A 17,886-nucleotide genomic window follows, 5' to 3' on the forward strand; every position below is an offset into this window, starting at 1 on the left:
ACACATGTAAAAAATGTTATAAATTGATTTGTATTTTAATGAGGGAAATAAGTATTTGACCCCTCTGCAAAACATGACTTAGTACTTGGTGGCAAAACCCTTGTTGGCAATCACAGAGGTCAGACGTTTCTTGTAGTTGGCCACCAGGTTTGCACACATCTCAGGAGGGATTTTGTCCCACTCCTCTTTGCAGATCTTCTCCAAATCATTAAGGTTTTGAGGCTGACGTTTGGCAACTCGAACCTTCAGCTCCCTCCACAGATATTGTTTATGGGATTAAGGTCTGGAGACTGGCTAGGCCACTCCAGGATCTTAATGTGCTTCTTCTTGAGCCACTCCTTTGTTGCCTTGGCCGTGTGTTTTGGGTCATTGTCATGCTGGAATACCCATCCACGACCCATTTTCAATGCCCTGGCTGAGGGAAGGAGATTCTCACCCAAGATTTGACGGTACATGGCCCCGTCCATCGTCCCTTTGATGCAGTGAAGTTGTCCTGTCCCCTTAGCAGAAAAACACCCCCAAAGCATGATGTTTCCACCTCCATGTTTGACGGTGGGGATGGTGTTCTTGGGGTCATAGGCAGCATTCCTCCTCCTCCAAACACGGCGAGTTGAGTTGATGCCAAAGAGCTCGATTTTGGTCTCATCTGACCACAACACTTTCACCCAGTTCTCCTCTGAATCATTCAGATGTTCATTGACAAACTTCAGACGGGCCTGTATATGTGCTCTCTTGAGCAGGGGGACCTTGCGGGCGCTGCAGGATTTCAGTCCTTCACGGCGTAGTGTGTTACCAATTGTTTTCTTGGTGACAATGGTCCCAGCTGCCTTAAGATCATTGACAAGATCCTCCCGTGTAGTTCTGGGCTGATTCCTCACCGTTCTCATGATCATTACAACTCCACGAGGTGAGATCTTGCATGGAGCCCCAGGCTGAGGGAGATTGACAGTTATTTTGTGTTTCTTCCATTTGCGAATAATCGCACCAACTGTTGTCACCTTCTCACCAAGCTGCTTGGCGATGGTCTTGTAGCCCATTCCATCCTTGTGTAGGTCTAGCTCTTTGGTCTTGGCCATGGTGGAGAGTTTGGAATCTGATTGATTGATTGCTTCTGTGGACAGGTGTCTTTTATACAGGTAACAAGCTGAGATTAGGAGCACTCCCTTTAAGAGTGTGCTCCTAATCTCAGCTCGTTACCTGTATAAAAGACACCTGGGAGCCAGAAATCTTTCTGATTGAGAAGGGGTCAAATGCTTATTTCCCTCATTAAAATGCAAATCAATTTATAACATTTTTGACATGCGTTTTTCTGGATTTTTTTGTTGTTATTCTGTCTCTCACTGTTCAAATAAACCTACCATTAAAATTATAGACTGATCATTTCTTTGTCAGTGGGCAAACGTACAAAATCAACAGGGGATCAAATACTTTTTTCCCTCACTGTATATCTGTATTCCCAGTCATGTGAAATAGATTAGGGCCTAATTTATTTATTTCAGTTGACAGATTTACTTATATGAACTGTAACTCAGTCAAATCTTTTTAATTGTTGCATGTTGCGTTTATATTTTTGTTCAGTGTATTTGTAATTATGTTCCGTACTCAATGCTAACCACCCACAGTTAATAAAAGACAAATTATCATCCTACCCAACTTCCAAAGGAATATAAAGAAATATGTTGGACGTGGCCTGCAGGACTTTTTGCCAACATTAAAAAAACTCCACCTCCAGGCCTATTAGGCATTGGAAAGATCTCAAGGCAAGTCTATTTGTGACAGCTCTTTCACAGACTTTCCTTCACAACCAGACCATCAACCATTCCACTATTGGAGTATCCCCAGTGTCATTTAGGCTGGGATAACAATCCATTTAGTCATTGGGTCTCCTTGGCATGCAAGATGCATCTGCTGACTGCCTATACCGAACTGTAGAAATGGAAACTGATCACCCCACAGACCCAATACCCCGCCAGTCATACAGGAAGGATACTGGCCTTGGTGCTGCAGCTTTCCCAGAATGACCAGTTAGCTGTGCAAGCTGGTCAGGCCCGAGAACTACAACCACCACTGGCTACTTTGTCTCCTCACCCTGTTGGTGCACACTCATGTCCTGGTCACCTCAAAGACTTTGAATCAGCCTTGCACACTTAGTTTTAGTGGGTAAAAGAGGGCTGTACAAATACACTACTAGAGTAGCTAAAATCACATTTTATTTTGCAGATGTTATCGCAGATGTTATCGCAGGTACAGCGAAATGCTTCTGTTTCTAGCTCCAACAGTGCAGTAATACCTAACAATACAAAACAATGCACACAAATTCCCCAAAATAGAACGAGTAATGTCAGAGTCCGGAATATAAATGTACAGACGTGGTCAAAAGTTTTGAGAATGACACAAATATTAATTTTCACAAAGTCTGCTGCCTCAGTTTTTATGATGGCAATTTGCATATACTCCAGAATGTTATGAAGAGTGATCAGATGAATTGCAATTAATTGCAAAGTCCCTCTTTGCCATGAAAATGATATCCCCAAAAAACTGTTCCACTACACTCTCTGTCTTTATCTGACCCTAGTGTACCTCCTGCTTCAGGCTTTCTCTCCTCATCTAGTAAGATTCAGTGTAGAGGGTCTGCACCAAAAGTTTTCCCTATCATGTGTTCTCAGTTCTGAGCAAATTACAGGAAGGAGATGATGAAAGGATTAAAGCACTTAGTACTATTGAGATTCACAAATGAATATCCTTTTTTCCCTAACCTTTAACCCCTGTCCTTCCAGGCTCTGCGGTAAAGAACTTATCAGCGTTCCGTCTGCTCCAGGGTTCCTTCCAGTGGTTGGAGGACTGTGTTTTCTGCAGCCAGATCCTAAAGCACCATCAGGACCGTGTGGTCATGGGACAGGGCCAACTTGTATACGCAGCAGCATATACACACGCAAACATACACACACACTGTAACAGGTGCGTAGGTTATCAGTTATGGAGGTATTTTGGAACTTCTGCTGGGAGAACTACGCAGGAGGGCCAAGATACTCAGGAAGTCTGGAGGAGCAGGTACTTGTGTATAATTGTAATGATGACGTTATCACATATACAGTCTTATATGGAGCCTACAGAGCCTCTCAGTCTTTCTCACACACAGTGATCTCTTCTCTCTCTGTCAGGTCCCCAAGATCAGTCAGCTGTAGAGGTGGGTAAGAGATCTCTTACCACCAGTATGCTCATAGTAGTGGCTGCCCTACCCTACACTCCATCAGAAACACAGGTAAGTGTCGGAGTCTGGTCTAGCGAGAGTGCAACCAACATTTGCCCCAAAGGCACTGGTTCGATCCCTGGGTCCACCACTAGCAACTTTCCTCACTATATCCCACTCTTATCTTTCTCCCCTCTAATTCATACCTGTGTCTATCCAAAGAAATGGTACGATCTATCATGTACACACATCCCAAAACCTCTCTCTCTCTCTCTGTATCAGTCCGTGACTTGGGGATGGCTTCCTACATAAAGATGGCGGCAGGTGGCAGGTAGCTTAGTGGGTTAGAGTGTTGTGCCAGTAACCGAAAGGTTGTGGGTTCTAATCCCCGAGCCGACTAGGTGAAAAATCTGTTGATGTGCCCTTAAGCAAGGCACTTAACCCTAATTGCAGAAACACACACACACACACACATGCACACATGCTTGCACACAGACAGATGCGCACACACACACATTGATCTCTAATGTATTATGGATTGTTGTCCAACACATTCTGCTAAAGCATGAGGTGAAATGGACTGATCTGCAGATTTCATTTTCACGTCTAATTGTAACAAATTGTAACACGTTTAAAGCATAATAAGCCAGTGAATTTGTTATCTCATCCTCCGGGAGCCTTATTGCATTACAGACAAATGCAGATTGATTCGCTAATACAGGTTTAGCTGTTAGCCAGGGTGCTATTCGATTACCCATCCAGCCTTGTTCTGTAGCTCTCTGAAGATTAGGACCTCTTTCACATCAGAGAATGGCTGATAAACCTGATTAGATCTAAGTGAGTTAGCGTCTTACTGTACGTGTCCAATTTTATAGATCAGAGCGAAGGGGTTACTAACTCGCAGACGATCTGTGTGTGCGTGTATTTGTATACGAGTGTGTGTGTGTGAGTGCAAGTGTGTTTATGTGTGTTAACTTGGTTAAAGCAGATGGCAATCAGATTGTGTGACCTGGGTTGGCGTGTGTTGATAGGCATTGTGATTACTCCAGTTCTTGTTAATCACATTTCTTCCTGCATTCTGCCACACACATTACATATCTGATGGATTAGACCACTAAATTAGCAGAAGCTTATCACATTTAGCTTAGTCCTCAAAAATTGTTACCCCAAATCATTTATGATTTAGTGATTTATTTATGTCTGGACTAATTTTCATCTCTTCATGACCTGCTTGTTTTAATTGACTGAACAGAACCATGAAAGAGATGGGACATAGATTTTGCTTTGTTTACTTCTCGATAGGCAATTGAATGCATTATACATTATTACTCATAACATATCTAGCCGCTCGTCATTGATGTTTCTGTGACTGCATACTCCCATACCTCATACATCTGAGTACTGTGTGTGAACTGAATAGCTCGGTCCAGGCTTTTCTGTTTGTGCTGTCCTTTAAAGGGTTAAGTCTGTATCGGTTCAAGGACCTGGATCTATGCCTGTATTGTTGCCAAATTATTGTCTCAGTAAACATGTTAACTGGTATTTCTCTGCCTCGTCCATTGAACTCTATAATGTAACATCCTTTACCTCGTTCGTTAGATAGTCAGAAAGGACTAAAGCACAAATGGAATCCGAATAGTGTGTGTGATTCTTCTATAATACAGTGCCTTCAGAAAGTATTCACACCCCTTGACTTTTACCACATTTTGTTGTGTTACAGCCTGAATTTAACAAAGTAGAATTATGTTTTAAAAATGTCACAATGAGGCCAATGGTGACTTTAAAACAGTTACAGAGTTTAATGGCTGTGATAGGAGAACACTGAGGATGGATCAAAAACATTGTAGTTACTCTACAATACTAACCTAAATGACAGAGTGAAAAAAAAGGAAGCCTGTACAGGATAAAGAAATTCCAGAACATGGATCCTGTTTGCAATAAGGCACTAAAGTAAAACTGCAAACAAATTGGCTAAGAAATTAACTTTATGTCCTGAATACAAAGCGTTACAGTGCCTTCGGAAAGTATTCAGACCCATTTACTTTTTCAACATTTTGTTACGTTACAGCCTTATTCTAAAATTGATTAAATATTTTAAAAATTCAGCAATCTACACACAATACCCCATAATGACAAAGCGAAAATTGATTGGACATGATTTGGAAAGGCACACACCTGTCTATATAAGGTATTTGTCAAATGTGCCGAATACAACAGGTGTAGACATTACAGTGAAATGCTTACTTACAAGCCATTAACCAAAAATGCAGTTTTAAGAAAAAAAAGTGTTAAGTAAAAAATATATAAGTAAAAAAAATAAAAAATAATAATAATTAAAGAGCAGCAGTAAAATAAAATAACAGTAGGGAGGCTATATACAGGAGGTACCGGTACCGAGTCAATGTGCCGGAGCACCATTTAGTCGAGGGAATTTAGGTAATATGTACATCTGGGTAGAATTAAAGTGACTATGCATAGATAATAAACAGAGTAGAAACAGCGCAAAAAGAGGGGTTAGCTGATTAGCTGTTCAGGAGTCTTATGGCTTGGGGGTAGAAGCTGTTAAGAAGCCTTTCGGACCTAGACTTGGCGCTCCGGTCCCGCTTGCCATGTGGTAGCAGAGAGAACAGTCTATGACTAGGGTGGCTGGAGTCTTTGACAATTTTTAGGGCCTTCCTCTGAAATCACCTGGTATAGAGGTCCTGGATGGCAGGAAGTTTGGCTCCAGTGATGTACTGAGCCGTACGCACTACCCTCTGTAGTGCCTTGTAGTCGGAGGCCGAGCAGTTGCCATACCATGCAACCAGTCAGGATGCTGTCGATGGTGCAGCTATATAACTTTTTGAGGATCTGAGGACCGATGCCAAGTCTTTTCAGTCTCCTGAGAGGTAATATGCTTTGCCGTGTCTTCTTCACGACTGTCTTGGTCTGTTTGGATCATGATAGTTTGTTGGTGATGTGGACACCAAGGAACTTGAAGCACTCAACCTGTTCCACTACAGCCCCATTGATGAGAATGGGGGCGTGCTCAGTCCTCTTTTTTTTCCTGTAGTCCACAGTCATCTCCTTTGTCTTGATCACGTTGAGGGAGAGGTTATTATCCTGGCACCACACGACCAGGTCTCTGACCTCCTCCCTATAGGCTGTCTCATCGTTGTCGGTGATCAGGCCTACCACTATTGTGTCGTCGGCAAACTTAATGATGGTGTTGGAGTCGTGCCTGGCCATGCAGTCATGGGTGAACAGGGAGTACAGAAGGGGACTGAGCATGCACCCCTGAGGGGCCCCCGTGTTGAGGAGCAGCGTGGCAGATGTGTTGTTACCTACCCTTACCACCTGGGGGCAGTCCGTCAGAACTGTTTAGTTCCAGGGTCCTTAGCTTAGTGATGAGCTTTGAGGGCACTATGGTGTTGAACGCTGAGCTGTAGTCAATGAATAGCATTCTCACGTAGGTGTTCCTCTTGTCCAGGTGGGAAAGGGCAGTGTGGAGTGCAATTGAGATTGCATCATCTGTGGATCTGTTGGGGCGGTATGTAAATTGAAGTGGGTCTGGGATAATGGTTTTGATGTGAGCCATGACCAGCCTTTCAAAGCACTTCATGGCTACAGACGTGAGTGCTATGGCTCGGTAGTCATTTAGGCAGTTTATCTTAGTGTTCTTGGGCACAGGGATGTTGGTGGTCTGCTTGAAACATGTTGGTGTTACAGACTCAGTCAGGGACATGTTGAAAATGTCAGTGAAGATACTTGCCAGTTGAACAGCGCATGCTCGGAGTACACGTCCTGGTAATCTGTCTGACCCTGCGGCGTTGTGAATGTTGACCTGCTTAAAAGTCTTACTCACATCGGATACGGAGAGCGTGATCACATAGTCATCCGGAACAGCTGATGCTCTCATGCATGCTTCAGTGTTGCTTGCCTCGAAGCGAGCATAGAAGTGATTTAGCTCGTATGGTAGGCTTGTGTGATTGGGCAGCTCGCGGCTGTGCTTCCCTTTGTAGTCTGTAATTGTTTTCAAGCCCTGTCACATCCGACGAGCGTCAGAGCCAGTATAGTACGATTCAATCTTAGTCCTGTATTGACTCTTTGCCTGTTTGATGGTTCGTCATAGGGCATAGTGGGATTTCTTATAAGCGTCCGGGTTAGAGTCCCGCTCCTTGAAAGCTGCAGCTCTACCCTTTAGCTCAGTGCGGATGTTGCCTGTAATCCATGGCTTCTGGGTGGGGTATGTCACTGTGGGGACGACGTCATCGATGCACTTATTGATGAAGCCAGTGACTGATGTGGTGTACTCCTCAATGCCATCGGAAGAATCCCGGAACATATTCCAGTCTGTGCTAGCAAAACAGTCCTGTAGCTTAGCATCTGCGTCATCTAACCACTTCCTTATTAACCGAGTCACTGGTGCTTCCTGCTTTAGTTTTTGCTTATAAGCAGGAATCAGGAGGATAGAGCTATGGTCAGATTTGCCAAATGGAGGGCGAGGGAGAGCTTTGTACGCGTCTCTGTGTGTGGAGTAAAGGTGGTCTAGAGTTTTTTTCCCCTCTGGATTCACATTTAACGTGTCTATCTGTGGTCTCCCATCCTTAACCCTTAGCCCAACCACTGCCAGTAATTATCTCATTTCTCTGCTGTAGCCCATAGCTTCAGTCCAGACAGTCCAGTGTTGATCTGTAATCAACTACTGTCTTCTCTCTGTGACTTCATCAGCTCAGACAGTCCTGTGTGTATATGTGGTCTCCTCTGTAGCTGGATCTGGATAAGGTTCTGCAAGCAGTGATTGAAAGCACAGCATACACAAACTCTGCTACCCTACAGCTGTGTTCCAAGCCTGCAGCCATGCTACTGGAGCTGGTCAAGGCCATCATCACACAGGTGAGAAAACTGGGTTCAAAACATAACATAGAAATTAGTTTACCTTCTCACTCTGACTACAATTACACAAAAGTACTCTCAAAGCACTTAACATTGTAAATGGTTACTATTAAAGTCATCAGTATGAACTTAGTATAACACCCTTCCTCAATCTAAATGCTGTCCTGTCTGTCGTCTCTCTCCGTGTATAGCGGTTGTCTGCCACTGATGCATCTTGGTAGTCGCAGTTTCCCAGCAGTGTGATTCAATTCCTGTGTCTGGTACACAATCACTGCCCCGAGACCAACTATGGATTTCTGAGGTGTGTATTCTTCTTCTGCTCTCCTGAGGGGACATCAGACCTAGAATGGGGGTTTTGATAAATAGTGATGTTCTAGCTCTACTCTCCTCTCCCTCAGGAGGAGGCGCCTAAGTGGGAGTGTCAGCCAACCAGGAAGCAGGTGTGTGACTTAATCTGTATCCTCTTGCTGCTCAACTTGCCTGCCAAGGAATACACACACTTCCTGCTGCTGTTACTGGAGGTAAACACACACATATACACACTTGTTCCTAAATGACTGTATTTCCCTGCTTTCTCCAGAAGGTGTCACTCTTGGCCCGCCTATGAGACAGAGAGGCAACGTATTCATTGAGTCACACACTACAGCTAAACACATTTACATTTTAGCAGACGCTCTTATCCAGAGCGACTTACAGTTAGTGAGTTCATAAATTTTTTCATACTGCCCCTCCCCCGTGGGAATCGAACTCACAACCCTGGCATTGCAAGCGCCATGCTCTACCAACTGAGCTACATGGCACCATGGGAGATGGAGAGAAGACAGGGCTGGCTGCTACCTTAGGAGCACATGTTCACCCATCTGTGTGTGTGTGTGTGTGTGTGTGTGTGTGTGTGTGTGTGTGTGTGTGTGTGTGTGTGTGTGTGTGTGTGTGTGTGTGTGTGTGTGTGTGTGTGTGTGTGTGTGTGTGTGTGTGTGTGTGTGTGTGTGTGTGTGTGTGTGTGTGTGTGTGTGTGTGTTGCAGTATTCCCCAGAAGGAGCGTCGTTGGAGCAGAGACAGGTTATCCAGAATGAACTGCTTGAGTTTCTCATGGAGGTCATCCACATGACCAGCCAGGAGGATGGACATAACACATACCTCAACACACAGGGTAGAGTACACATACACAACACATGCACTCATGCACATACCTCACCTACAGTGCATTTGGAAAGTATTCAGACCCCTTGGCTTTTTCCACATTTTGTTACGTTACAGCCTTATTCTAAAATTGATTAAATAAACATTTTTCCTCATCAATCTACATACAATACCCCATAATGACAAAGCGAAAACAGGTTTATAGAAATTTTTGCAAATGTATTACAAATAAAAAACAGAAATACCTTATTTACATAAGTATTCAGACCCTTTGCTATGAGACTCGAAATTGAGCTCAGGTGCATCCTGTTTCCATTGATCATCATTGAGATGTTTCTACAACTTGATTGGAGTCCACCTGTGGTAAATTAAATTGATTGGACATGATTTGAAAAGGCACACACCTGTCTATATAAGGTCCCACAGTTGACAGTGCATGTCAGAGCAAAAACCAAGCCATGAGGTCGAAGGAATTGTCCGTAGAGCGCAGAGACAGGATTGTGTCGAGGCACAGATCTGGGAAAGGGTACCAAAACATTTCTGCACCATTGAAGGTCCCCAAGACTACACTGGCCTCCATCATTTTTAAATGGAAGAAGTTTGGAACCACAAAGACTCTTCCTAGAGCTGGCCGCCCGTCCAAACTGAGCAATTGGGGGATAAGGGCTTTGGTCAGGGAAGTAACCAAGAACCCGATGGTCACTCTGACAGAGCTGCAGAGTACCTCTGTAGAGACGGGAGAACCTTCCAGAAGCATAATCATCTCTGCAGCACTCCACCAATCGGGGCTTTATGGTAGAGTGGCCAGATGGAAGCCACTCCTCAGTAACAGGCACATGACAGCCCGCAAAAGGCACCTAAAGGACTCTCAGACCATGAGAAACAAGATTCTCTAGTCTGATGAAACCAACATTGAACTCTTTGGCGTGAATGCCAAGCGTCACGTCTGGAGGAAACCTGGAACCATCCCTATGGTGAAGCATGGGGGTGGCAGCATCATGCTGTGGGATGTTTTTCAGCGGCAGGGAATGGGAGACTTGTCAGGATCAAGGGAAAGATGAACGGATCAAAGTACAGAGAGATCCTTGATGAAAACTTGCTCCAGAGCACTCAGGACCTCAGACTGAACCAAAGGTTCACCTTCCAACAGGACAACGACCCTAAGCACACAGCCAAGACAAAGCAAGAGTGGCTTCGGGACAAGTCACTGAATGTCTTTGAGTGGCCCAGCCAGAGCCCGGACTTGAACCCGATCGAACATCTCTGGAGAGACCTGTAAATAGCTGTGCAGCTTCGCTCCCCATCCAACCTGACAGAGCTTGAGAGGATCTGCAGAGAAGAATGGGAGAAACTCCCCAAATACAGGTGTACCAAGCTTGTAGTGTCATACCCAAGAAGATTCAAGGCTGTAATCGCTGCCAAAGGTGCTTCAACAAAGTACTGAGTAAAGGGTCTGAATACTTATGTAAATGTGATATTTCAGCTTTTATTTTATATATACATTTTCAAAAATGTCTAAAAACCTGTTTTTGCTTGGTCATTATGGGGTATTGTATGTAGATTGATGAGTGAACAAAACAATTTAATAAATTTTAGAATAAGGCTGGAACGTAAAAAATTTGGAAAAAGTGAAGGGGTCTGAATACTTTCCGAATGCACTGAATGCACTCACGCATGCACACCCCCACACACACACACACATGCACACACACACACCTCTCACATGCATGCACACTCACAACCGCGCACGTACACACACACACACACACACACACAAACACACACACACAGACAGACACACAATCACAAATTGAATTTCCATGCAAAGGGGAATAAAGCATTGTATTGTGTCACTCAACAGATCTTTCTCCCTCTTTGTCACCAGACGCAAACTCCAAGAGACCTGAGGGGCAGATGGCCACTCAGATGGAGGACGTGGTATTTTCCAGTCAAAAGTTTCTGCAGAAACTCTTGAGCGGCATGTTTCTGGTTGAGCCAGAGAACCTGCTCACCTTCCTGGCTGACCAGATAGTGTTGGTGGGAAACACTCTGAATGCTATGTGCTGCCATGGGTGTAAGTAACATTACAGAATGCTCAGATAAAAAGTACTGTCCTTCATGTACATAGTAAGTAAGGAGTCATGTCAACTCTATTCATAAAATCTTTGGTGGCATTCCAGGCTGACTACATTGCAGTCGCCTGCCATATCTCAGAACGAAAACGGTTAAACAAATTAGCTAACCGCATCATTTGATATAGCAGCCTGATGTCTGACTGCGAAGTCGTTGACGTGATACGCAGCTGCAACCGCTATTGCACACAGCGCGACAGCAACGTAGCCTGCCTGGAACGCAGGCCTTCTGCCTATCTGCAATGGTCTGAACTTTTCACCTGCTGTTTCCTGTCAGGTGCTGGAGAAAGGCCTATCACAGAGAGAGAACAAAGTCTCCTCCCTCTACATCAACACCAACCCAGGCCTGCTCTACTTCCTGTCCCGCCAACGACACACACAGGCCGAACAGGAAGCTGTCTTCAGGACACTGCGAGTGGTAATGGCACGTTGGGATGTAGTCATGGTAAACTACAAGGCCATAGTGAACTTCAACACATGCCTACTGCACTGTCTACTGTTGATACTATTTGACAGGTAGGTAACATGTGTACGCACATGTGTAAGCACCCATGCACACACAAACACACACACGTGTGCGTGCGCACGCTCAAGAACACACACAACATACACAGGGTGTTGAAGAGTTAGTCATGTGATTGGTTTATGATTGGCTTTGTGATCATGGATGCTTTGTATTCATTGTATTCCAGAAGGCTTTGGGTGTGAAACGCACAAGAAACACCAGCCGAGAACCCTGTCTCATCTTTTCCCTATCAAGAGTAGCCGCACTTCCACAGTCAGACAGAGGTAGTGCTATGTGTGCATGTGTGACAGTAGAGACAGATGTCCCTAGTTGAGGGACCCATCACCCATAAGATCGAGCTGAGTGTGTGTTACAGAGTTGATGTCCCTAGTTGAGAGTGTGTGGTCTAAGATCCTGACTGAGAGACGCCCCATTCTAGAAGACACCTATAAGTGCGAGCTGTCAGCCAATCAGATTTAGAGGATGGGGGAGGAGACATCACTCAAGGCATGGCAGTTATACAAAGGTGAGACCACACACATGCATGGACGCACAAACACATCACTTAGGTATACACACAGGTGAGATGCAAGCCTGCACAGAATATCAGATCTTTATGCCTGCCGAAGTGAACCACATCAATATGATCTACTGTTCTTGCTCAGGCCTGCACTTGTGTATTTTGTGTATATGTCTGACTTAAGGACTGACTTACTGATTAATTGATTGATTGATTGATTGATTGATGTTTTTTGTCTCGTCAGACAATATAAAGAGGAAGCTGACAGAGGAAACGTAGTGTAATCAGCTCTGCTATTAGCTCTGTCCACAAACGACTGGGTAGAGAGACGGGCACTGTGGAGGTAACCTGACCAAACTACACTGTTTGTTGATATTCCTATACTAGTGAGGACCTTGAGTGTGTGTGTCCTTAGGGGCATGTCGGTTCATTGGCTAGATTACATCTTTGTCACACAGGTGCCCCTAAACCCTCTCACACACACACACACACCTCCCAATGTCACTGTGCTGTGTGTGCGTGTGTGCGTTGGTCCATCAAACCCTGTGGGTGTGTTTGATTATTCCTGTAAATGGATTTGGATTGTCCCATCTGACCACCCCTCAGTGGGCCCAGTAATTGATATCTGTTCATTGTATCTGTAGTAATACCCACACACGCTAAGGCTGCTGTTGAAGGTTAAAGACGCGCTTATTGTTGTTTTTACGCCCGAAACACGCAACCCACATCATTAGTTCCCCCCGCAGAGGAAGACGTTGCGCCATCTGGATCAGGACGTGGGGACGTATTACTCAGGCGCACAGCCATGAAATTACCGTGTCTATCTGGCTGTGTCTGGTTGTATGTCTGTCTTTCAGTCTCGCCCCCACAAACAGTGTGTGTGTGTGTGCGTGTGTGTGTGTGTGTGTGTGTGTGTGTGTGTGTGTGTGTGTGTGTGTGTGTGTGTGTGTGTGTGTGTGCCTTGAACCCCAGAAACAGGCGTTGGTAATTATAGCGGTACCAATCTGATGAAAACATGATTCATTTTGTGTTCTTATTTATCATATCATCTGCTGACAGCCCATCGACTGCCTGATTAATGGTCTCTACTCCCTAAAAGGCAGAGCAGTCAGGAAATAGGACTTAACAGAATAATGTTTTCATCAGATTGGTCCCGCAACTGGTCCTTCCTCAAGGAAGTTTGCTTGTACTTTAGGAGGCTACTGGTTTTGTAGAGCTCGAGAGACGGCAATCAAGCAAATCAAATCAAATTTGATTTGTTAGGTGTAGGTGTGTGTAGTTTGTATGGGTATGTGTATGGGTGTACAGTTCTCTACAAGGTCCTGTTCATTAGGGAACACCATAGCAAAATGTTTATCATCGCTGTGCAACGGAAAAGGAACATTTGTTATTATACAAGTTAAGATAGTACCTCCCTGTTCCACTCCGTTTTGGACCGTCTTCTTCCGATTTCTGCCTAGTGAACACTGGAGACAAGGTGCCCATGGTAAACCATTACAGATAACAGCACTATACTGCATGGAGATACTGACAGACTGGGAGCAGTCAAAAGCTTTCAGGGATTCATTTCAGCAGCGTTCTATAGTTCTATCTGTCTCTTCATATTAACCGAAAAATTAACTATATCAATTTTAAACAAACAGTTTGCAAAGCACTTTTGAACGTTCTGAATGTTTGGCATTCTAGAACAATGGACTTTGACGTCACTCGGCGAACCAGTCAATCAACTGCAGCATATTACAATAGCAGAGGCTGCCCCAGTATTTGTGTGTTAGAGATGTCGATGATGAGTATGACATGTCTCCTCTCTAATGTCCAGGAAGCTCAGATTCATACTCCCATTAGACAGCTCTGCAAGCATTATAATATGAAAATACATTGGTTACTCACAAGGGGTCAGCAATTTCGAAATTGGGTAGTGCATCATCAGTTCCTCTGGTCATGTCAGTCATTGCATACCTTAGAGAGCTATTTATAACTTGTCAGAAATGTCTAGATCAACTAGCCCATGTCATCTAATGTTTTTTAGCTAGGTTTTTTTAGCCCATAGATTTTGTAGTAATGTTTGAGTCACTTAAATATCACATGAATAGATTTTAGACATGGCAATATGCATAGAGTTGCAGGAAATAAGCTTCAACCTGCAACATTTTCAATGTGCCAACAAGAGGGATCTGAACAGTTTGTTTCATGAACAGTGTTTGTGCCTATAGAAATAGACATGGCACACACGCACGGGCAGTGGCGGGGCACGGGATGTTCCCCAATTCTGGAAGGGGGGCCTGAGTGAAAAAGTTTGGGAACCCCTGCAATAATCTACACGTGGAGATGAACCTAAAGGCACATACAGTACCAACCAATACTACTCACCAGACAGACAGGGGAGGTGCTTTTTTGGCTGCAGTTTTCTGGTCCGCAGCTGCTCCCTTCTTCTTAGCCGCTGCCGCCTTGGCATCAGTCAACAAGTTAAACTTCAACTTGAGAGTGGAGCTCTCAATAGTACAGAATAATGACTTAAAGGGGGGGACAGCTCCAGATCTGAACGGCAGGAGTGTGTATAAGCTTTTGTTCCAGCCCAGCTCATACCTGATTACAAATCATAGCATATCGCTGTGATTCGTTATGTTGATTGATTTAAGTCAGGTGTTAGAGCTGGGCTGGGACAAAACCCTTCTTCAGGACTTCCTGCAATGACTGAAACAGACCAAAGCAGGATAATAGTGTTCCAGGTTGAAACAGCTTACCTAGTTGAGAGGTGATAAGACTCAGGCACACACATTGGTTCTGGAATAGTGAAGGTGCAAATAAGGTTTGCAATTTGGCATCAATAACATGACAGTAATTCTACCTCAGAAACAAACGTGTGAATACCAATTAATTTAAAACCCACCATAGCATTTAGGACTAAATAACATTAAATAACCTTGCCTACAACTGTACTAATGATCTAATACAGGCAAATATATTGATAAAAGACACCTTGTCCGAGAGAGATTTACATGGTTATCAACACATCACGCCAGGGTAAGCCTACACGAAACACAGCCCTTATTTGAAGTGTTTCTAAAAATCCACTATGGGAAAAATGTGTTTGACCTCTAGATTGTATGGGTATTATGACTCATACTGTGGTCCTCTATAATGGCTTGAATAATAGGCTAGCTAGTCTGAGGAGTTTTCTAGGCAGAGACCATGGCGTGTTTTCTAAGATGAGACTGTGGCAGCTAGTATTCAGACCTTATGACTGTAGCCTTTTGGACTTATGAGTAGGCTACTCGTCTGGATAGGCATTGAGTTGGACAGCTAACGGGTTATTTGTTGAATGAACATCCCCTGATCAATCCATCCCTGCGTCTCATATTTGACATTACAAAATTACTGCGTTAATATTAGGATATTACAGCTGTTATGATCGGCACATTTCAGTGATGTACTTTGCTAATAACCTTGTCATCTATTTATCACTCTATCGACATGCACGTCTGTAAATTATCCAAAACGTTGTGACCAGAGTTGGGGTCAATTCCATTTCAATTCCAGTCAATTCAGGAACTACATCGAAATTCCAAACTTCAATGCTTTTCAATTAGGAAAATGTGGAATTCGAATTTGAATTTGAATTTGGTTTACTTTCTGAATTGAGTGGAATTGAAATGGAATTGACCCCAACCCTGGTTGTGACATGTAATTTGACTACTGGGCTATTGTCAGAACATTATGTTGCAAAATAATTTAATAAAGATGGCTAAAATGCTGAACATGTGCACAATGTTTGCAGTTCCAGTGCACTCAGTGGTTCCCGCAGTGATGTCTCACAGAGCAATTGATAGAAATCCAACTGTTTTTCAGAATGTCTCTGCAAATGCACAAAAAAGTAGTTTTAAAATAAGGTGAAATTAGATTACTATTGGTTGTGAATAGGCTACTGGGTGGTTGTTGAGTTGTTTTGTAAGTTGTTACCCTGTTAAATTATCCATATACACCCTTTAAATTCATTACCAGTCACCACCAGCACACAGAGATGTTGACATTAGGTTGCTTTATGCAACAATGCACCCACCGCACGCATGCACTTACACACACACCACACACACACACACACACACACACACACACACACACACACACACACATCACCATCATCAGAGGTGGCGTGTTGTTGGGAAGTTATTAAAATGGAAATGAGAATGTGTGATGTTATGATGTTAATTGCGGAGGGGAAGAGATGAGTTATGTTATTTAATGCAGCGTTTAAAGAGTGAATGAGATTGCTATCTGCTAAATAGGGTAATTAATGCTATATATTACTTATGTTTCTCCAAATTAAGGAATGAAATTATAGATGGTGGTGACGGCAGCGACTCTGTGTTTATCTGTGAAAAAACTGATTTATTTTATCAACTTTATTAGGCCCGTTTATCTCTTCTCTCTTTTTAATTTTTCTTCAATTTTGTTTCCTATTCTTCCTCCATTTTTTTCTGTTGTCTATATTGTCACATTTGTGCTGTCCGTCGGTTGCTGGTTTGAACAACAGTTTTGGAGGTCATGTAGTTTATCGTCAGAACAAGTCTCTGTCTATCCTCAAAGACTACATTTGAAATACCATATACAATCACTAGGGTTTTCCAATCTATATCTGGGTTGAGACTTAAAGGTCTTGTGTCCCACAAAGTAAAGAAAGACAGTACCCAGTTTTTAACCATGACCCAAAAGTTATCAGCCCCAACCCCCCACCTGTGTGTCCCCACCCTCTATTAAGGAAACACTCCCACAAAGGAAGAGAATAGCCTCCCCTCTTCTTACAATGAACTTTGCTATTATGGTTGCCATTCTGTAAGATTGAGGAGTCTCATGTCACAAACTACCAGATATGCAGCCAAGTCTGTCGATACTCAGAGACATGACTTGATGTACAAGATTTCTTATATTCATCTGAGATGCTTGACTAAACTACCAGGTGGATCAGATGAAATCCAGACACAAGACAAGCATTTATTAAACTATGCATTTATTACACCTGGTGGAGGCAGTAGAGTAGAGAAATATGATTTCCAGAAGTGGACTTAGCCATGCACGACCATGACTGAAGCTCTAGTCTACAGCATGTTAATTTAGTCAGTAATATTCTGTGTGTAACCTACTGAAATGTATTTGTTTCACTACCCATCTCAGTGAGGCCCCTTTTTGTAATGATTGTCTAAACTACAATGTGAGTCACTGCTTTACACAGGCCTCCTACAGGGGTAACACTAGCTAGAGCTAATCTAGCAGCAGGATACATACATGCGCACACACACACACCATTGCACCCTGCCCACTGTTGCGACGTACCACTGAGATATTAACGTTGAAGCTAATTAGATCACAGACACCAAACGGTTGGATCCATAGACAGTGTTATTGGAAGGCTGCGTAGCCACTAGCTTATTTCACTTACTGAATGCAATTCATATGGGATGTAATTGTATGAGTGTATGATAATTTCATGATGAAACAAACAATACTAATACGAATACACCGTACA

Source organism: Coregonus lavaretus, assembly GCF_964263955.1.
Source record: "Coregonus lavaretus genome assembly, chromosome: 36".
NCBI lineage: Eukaryota > Metazoa > Chordata > Actinopteri > Salmoniformes > Salmonidae > Coregonus > Coregonus lavaretus.